Source organism: Aethalodelphis obliquidens, unplaced genomic scaffold (assembly GCF_003676395.1).
Source record: "Aethalodelphis obliquidens isolate GAN/ISIS:26980383/991018 unplaced genomic scaffold, ASM367639v1 scaffold24, whole genome shotgun sequence".
In the NCBI taxonomy this organism is placed as follows: domain Eukaryota; kingdom Metazoa; phylum Chordata; class Mammalia; order Artiodactyla; family Delphinidae; genus Aethalodelphis; species Aethalodelphis obliquidens.
Window position 1 is genome coordinate 3,228,918 of NW_020837968.1, and position 7,227 is coordinate 3,236,144.

Here is a 7,227-nt window from a genome sequence, read left to right on the forward strand (position 1 = left end):
ACAGACTTTGGCACAAAGAATGGACAGTTTGCTAGAAGCCCCTATAAAAGATTGAGGATTGCTAAACTCAGGTTTCCTCTGCTGTGATGTAGACCCAGCAAGGGCACATCATTCACCTTGGTGCCCCTCCTCACTGCACTCAAGGGGTGTGGGGGGCATGAGATAAATGAATACAAACATGAAACTCTGACAGCTTACTATGCTGTGAGTTATCAAGTCCTTGTCTCTAGCACAGGAGACTCCAGTCAGCATACATGAAACTAACTTGTAATCTTGCAAGTTTGGCAAGATCTCAAACCCCTCACAGAGCCTGACCAAGTGCTTTTAATGTTTAGTATAGGGGGGACAGGGATACTCAATGGGTGCGAGGCTTTCGTTACACAAGATGAATAAATCCTAGAGGTCTACTGTGGAGTGCCTATAGCTAATACTGTATTGTATAATTTGAAAATTTGCTAAGAAGGGTTGATACTATATTAATGTTCTTATCACAAAAAAATAATAAAAAAGAAGGCAGGAAGACAGTTTTGGAGAAGATGGATAGGCTTAAGGCATAGATTTTGGTGATGGTTTCACAGGTATATACTTATGTCCAAATTCATCAAGTTGTACACATCAACTGTATACAGGTTTTTGTATGTCAAACAAAAACCAACCAAACAAAAACCAATAAATAACTTCATTAATAAAATAAAATTTAAAGATATAATTGACTATATATGATATTTCCCTTTCCTCTATGATTCAGTGTTTTCTGTACAAATAAAATTTAAAACCATAAGCAATAATTGAGACAAGCGTAAAGTAGTTTACAATAGAAAGCTAGAAGAATGAAAACCAGTCAAGGTACTGTTCCTATACATTTTTTAAAATTTAGTGTGAAATACATTGTATACTCAGAAATATATAAAATATATGTATACACCTTAAGGAAAATGATAAAGTGAGTACACATGCAATCACAAATCAGTTAAGAAAATTAACAATTTACTTTAGAAATCTCTTTATCTCACTGCAAAAGCATCCCTTGTCTCTTTAAATAATTACTCTAACTATTGTAATAAGTTGATTGCTTTTATGTATAGGTTTAACTTCCATGCATGTATCTTTCTCAATTTGTTATACATATCAACTATTTTGAAAACTCCTATGCATAGAATTATTGAGCTTCTTCTTTCATGAGTTGCTTTTTTTCATTTGCCATTACATGTGTAAAATGTATCCATGTAGATTATCTAATCCTCCTTAGAGTTTAGCTTTGTATATTTTTATATTTATTTATGGTATATTTATACTATAATATATGTGCCCAATCTACTACTGAGAACCTTTTATATATTTTTTAAAGTTTTGCCCTTAAGAAAAATTCTGCAGTAGATAATCTGGAACATATTTCATGGTGCCCAGATGAAGAGTTTTCTATATTAATTGTCTAAGAGGAAATATCTGGCAGAAATTTGAAGGGTACATCTGTTAGAGCAAGGCTTCCCCCCATGTTCTGCTTCAAGAGTATCTTGGCCATTCTTGGCCCTTTCCATGATGTATATAACATCTGCTTGTCAATTTACACACACTTCCATGTACACACACATCCTCTCATATGCACAAAATTGACATCAGGGATGTAATAAATCTATCTAGTGAAAATAGGTCTCTTTACAACACTATATTCAGTGAGTGGAGAGGTTGTATCATGTGATTTACTTTAGACTTCTTTAATTTCTCTCAACATGTGATATATGAGAATTTTCTCCTTAAAAGCCATAAACATAGTCTGTTAAACTTATTCCTAAATACTTTAAATTTTTTGGTGCCTATCTAAAACGTAGTTTTAAAATAAGTTTTCATTTTCTAACAACATGTTCCTGTCATAATACTGATTTTTGTATGTTGATTTTGTATGTGCAAAATCTTCCTAAAGTTCTTATTAACTGTAATGATGTTTCTGTGGATATTTCCTTATTCATTTCTTTCCTATTTTTGTAACATTTACTTGCTTAACTATATTGTTAGATAATCCAATATAATTTTGAACTGAATTGATTGAAAATAATGGGAATATTTGTCTTATTCCTTATTCAAGGGAATGCATGCTTTTGAATATTCACCATTAAGTCCAATGTTTGCAGCATTTTTTACATACCCTTTACCAGATTAGAAAAGTTCAACGTTATTACTACTTTGCTGAGATTTTTCATAAGTAGATTTTAATTTACAATTTTTTGCATCTTGTGGAAATAACCAAACCTTTATTTATTTTTTCTTTAATGTCTAAATGTGGTCAATTGAATTGATTTTCTAATTTTAAACCAACCTTGAATTCACAAGATAACTCCTTATGTTGGACATGATGCATTATTTTGTTTTACGTGTAGTAAATTTATTTTCTAAAATATGGTTAGGCCCTGCTAGGGAATTAATTTGGGATTCGATAATGTTAGTGGCACCCAATATCCTCCATGTCTTGATTTCTTAACAATGGTATTGTTTGGAGGTGGCGATGTGCTTAGACCAAAAGATGTTACCTCCCATTCACTTCTGCAGCCAGGAGTGGCCCCGTGAGAGTGCTTTCTGGTCAATGAGACATCAGCAAACGGCTTGTATGGAAGTTCAAAGCAAGATGGGGAAAGGAAAGTAGAATGGGGGGTGGTAGGGGACTGTCATCCTTTTTTATTTCTGCTTTCTATGAGAGATATGATACGGAAGGATTCCAGAAGCTGCTATGGATCATGATTTACCCTTAAAATTTGAAGCCATACATATCCAAGCAGAAATATACAGGATATATGGGTCCCTTCATGAGTGGGAGGTATCTCTCCATATTTCTGTGCCTACCCATATTTATAACATCAACCCTAGGACATTTAGGAACTGGAATCAAGTCAATACGGTGAACATTTTAATTCAATGCTTTGTGGAAATAAGCCTTAAAAATCAAACAGGTCCCGTCCTCTATGTCTGCATATAAGCATAAAGTGAGGGATAATGTTCCCTTGCAAGATCTAAAATTGTTGCAAATGCAGAGAAAATGAAGAACATTTAAGCTCATAGGCAGAAACCTGTTCACTTTCCAAACTTTTTTCAGTATTTCGGATTATAACAACAAGGAAAAGTAACATGACACTAACAATTGCCAATCTTCAAAAAGAGAATCAGAGCATGTTACAGCTAAGAGTAAGAACATTATGTTTATGGCTAACTTCCATTTATTACAAATTTCCCATTCATTACTGTGCAACTGTTTTAAATTAATCAAAAGGGAGTTATCTTACGGGGACAATAGTAGGTGTGTAACAGTAGAAACAATAAGTATCCAGGGCACAAAATACTGAAGTTTGAGAAATTAATCTCTAGAAAAGTTACACAGGCTTTTCATGAACAGTGCACAGACTAGCACAGGAATTCTAAGATTTTAGTTTAATTGTAATAAGTTATAATAAATAGAATAATATTTTAACAAAGAGAATAATTTTGTTGGGAGGCAGCATGGGAAGATATTGGAGAGACGTTTTCTAACCTGGGAGACTAGCTGGATGGTATAGTAATTTACATCACAAGAATATGGGAGGAGGAGGTTTAGGTGAGATGAGATAATTTGGTTTTGAGATGCTTTTAAGATTCGTTTTGTGAAAACCTCCTCCAAAAAAAGATTTTCCTCTCACCTATCAGTTTCAAGATTTAAAACATGAAGGAAGAGCAAGGACAAATTGCACTCCCGTCCTACAGCCCCAGAAGGGTAGCACACCCTTCTCTGCACTGGTTTTACCTGATCAGCCCTGGTTGGGATGAGATGCGAGCTTCCTGGCTGATGTCAGCAGCACCATCTAGATTTCATGCCCAAATGAAGCAATCAAAGGAACCCAGTCAGCACAAAGAAGGAAAGCATGCCAGATATGAGGCTAATGGGAGAATGGCAGGGAACAGGTTGTGAAGCTGGAACAAGCTTGTTAAGCAGGGCTAAAAACCACACAGAGCAGCCTTCTAGAAGTTCTAATTCAAAAGCTATCTTTGTGTGTCTTCACTCAGGAGAAAGTATGTGATCAAAGTGCTCAAATATCATGTCTATAGAGGAATTCATTTCAGTAGGTTGAGTTATTAATAATAAAACATAACAGAATTTTGAAATGTTTTAACAATCTGTTTGAGTTTTACCTTGGATTTTCAGCTGTAGAACATATGCACCTTTATTTGATCTTCTGAAGGGTTTTTTTCTTTTCTCATTAGTATCTTAAACCTACTGGAAAATTAGAAACTCTAATGGGAATGGTTGAAATAGACAGTAATATTATTATATTTTATTAAATTTCAATTAAAAATGCAAAAGTATATTGCTTTAACTTCCCTCAGCTTTCATATCAGTTCGTTTATGAAATACATCCTTTTACATTTAGATTATGTTCTGAAATGTGTATTTCATTAGTGATAGCTGGCTTTTGTGGCTTTCTCTACAAGTTATGCTACATAGAAGTCTTAATTTATCAAATACTTTTAAATTGTGTGTTCTATTTTTTATTTAGAAAATAAATAAATCAATAGGCAATTATTTTATTTGTCCATCTTATTTGTCAGGCTCCAAGTATTTGTAAGTATGAGTAAGGATCAGCCTAAACTGATACTAACAGCTTGGGAGAACTCATAATTGGGCATCCACCCTTCTCAAAATGAAAATTAGGTAAGCTGTTTATTACTTTGTTTTTTCTTAAAATATACTTAATTGAGTTCACTTAATTCAATATTTCTTGTCAGGATCATTGCTAGTGAATATATGGTTGTGAATAAAATAAACATGTTGCTCACTTTCCTGGTGCATATGAAATAGTAATTATGAAGTTGTTAAAAAAAGTATGAGTATTCATATTATCCAGTCTACAAAGAAATGGAAAGGGTTTGTGGTAAATATTATAAATTGTAATGAAAGTAACAGGAAAATTCTCATAATCAAAAATATTCTGTCATAAATATTTTATTTAAAATATTTTTCCATATATTTTGAAATAACTTTGTGTCTTTCCTCTACCTCAGCCCTCACAACTTTTATACATATTTTTTGAGTTTCCTTTTGTGTCCCCTCCTGAGACATCTTTTCTTGACTACTCTGGGTAATATAGTGAGGGGAGTTGGCACGATATGTGTTCTGTATGTACATTTATGCTTTATTTTTTCAGTTTCTGCAGCTGCGGATTTATCTATATCTAAGGTAAAGCAACGTAGGGTTTGGGTTTAAAGCAGGTTTATGGAGCCAAACTGTGCTTAAATAACAATTCCACCACTAATGAGCTATTTGCCTCTGAGCAGGTAATATGATTTCTCTGCATCTCAGTGTTCTTATCTTTAAAATAGAGATTAGAAAAGCACCTACTCCACGAAGTTGTTATAAACATTGAATGGGAAAAATAGATATATCTATGATGTATGTGTGTATGTTTATATGTTTGTGTTTGTGTGAGCTAAATGCTTAGAAAGGTACCTAGCAAAAGTAATCATATATGTAATCATTAACTACTCCAATAATGTATCTTTCTAGATACCCAAATGTATTATATCCATCTGCATTATATAAATTATTCATTCTAATTTCCTTTCAGTGGACTGCTGGCAGGTGGGGAACATGGTATAGACCTTGATATATCTTCACTCCTCCAAACATCAATAGAATTTGCATCAGACCACTGACAATCATTCGAGGAAGTGGCATTGAACAGTCATTTTTCGGCTGCTTCATACACAAGGGTCCACTAGCAATGTGCATCACACACCAAAAGTATATTGAGGTAAATATGTACACAAAATACGCTTTCATGGATATGACCAAATTTTTCCTTCTGAAATAACTATGACTTCCTACTCTGACTTCCCCAAAATATATAGCAATTTTCTGAGAGCATTTTTCCATGCTTTTAGACTAGAAAATTTTCTCATTTAATACAAATGATTAATGCCCTTGTTAGATAAAATCTACCTATGAAAAATGAGAAGATGCACTGAAAGGAAGAATATTAGATTGTAAGGACTAATATATTCCTCATTAACAAGTATTTAATGCTTGCCCGCTCAGAATACACGCGTATTAATCAGAAATAAAAGAATAGGGCTTCCCTGGTGGCACAGTGGCCGATGCAGGGGACATGGGTTCGTGCCCCGGTCCGGGAAGATCCCACATGCCACAGAGCGGCTGGACCCGTGAGCCATGTCCTCTGGGCCTGCGCGTCCAGAGCCTGTGCTCCACAACGGGAGAGGCCACAGCAGTGAGAGGCCCGTGTACCACAAACAAAAAAAGAATACATAACAAGAAGGCGCCTAATTCTCTGGCAGGATTTTATTTTGGCCACTGTGCCTCCAAGGTCATGCATCCTGAGTTCAGTACATTCTGATTTCACTCTGGCTTTCACTTAGACGAGTGTCTCCTATGTGCCTTCCTTAACCCCAACCCCTTACTCAACTTGGTACTTCCTGGCATGAGGTCAAGGCATGTTTGAGGCATCAAATACATGTTTGTTGATTGAGAAAATAAATAAATGATCTGGTGATGAGATAGACAGGCTATGTATTGGAGTCACGTAAGATAGAACGAGTTTTATAGAAGTTCAATGATGATGCCATGTACTAACATGAAGAAAAATCTAAAGGAATATCATTGGCTAAGGCAGAGAGGCTCTCTCCTTTGTAGTGAACATTTTTGTAAACTTTGAGACATTACTTGAGAATACATATTTTTTACTTACAAATATAACTACAATAAGATTAGTTAGAATATATATCAGAGTATCTGTAAAATATACACTAATCTGATACTGTTATTCCTGACATCTCTTCTTATCTCCTCATTTATTTATTAATTGACACAAGTTTTACATGCATAGCCATATAAATGTAAAATACTGAAAAGAATTGGGAATCAAAATGTGAGTAATACCCCCATTTTCTAAAGAAGATATTCTAAGTAATTAGTAAACTACCCCCATGAACCACCTAAAACTTTTATTTTGGCAAATACATAAAATTAATGTTCAGTGGATGACTTTTGCATTCAAGAAGGTTTAATATATATTAAATATAGTTTTGCAACTTGAACTTAGATTATAAAAGCATAAAGTGAATGAATAATAGCCTATACTTTTCTATAGAATATATCTGTGAAATCATTGTGATATGATAAATCATACTGGTTACTGATTAACTTCTCCTATTTGGATACATAAAAATCACAAAGCTGAAATCAATCTCTCT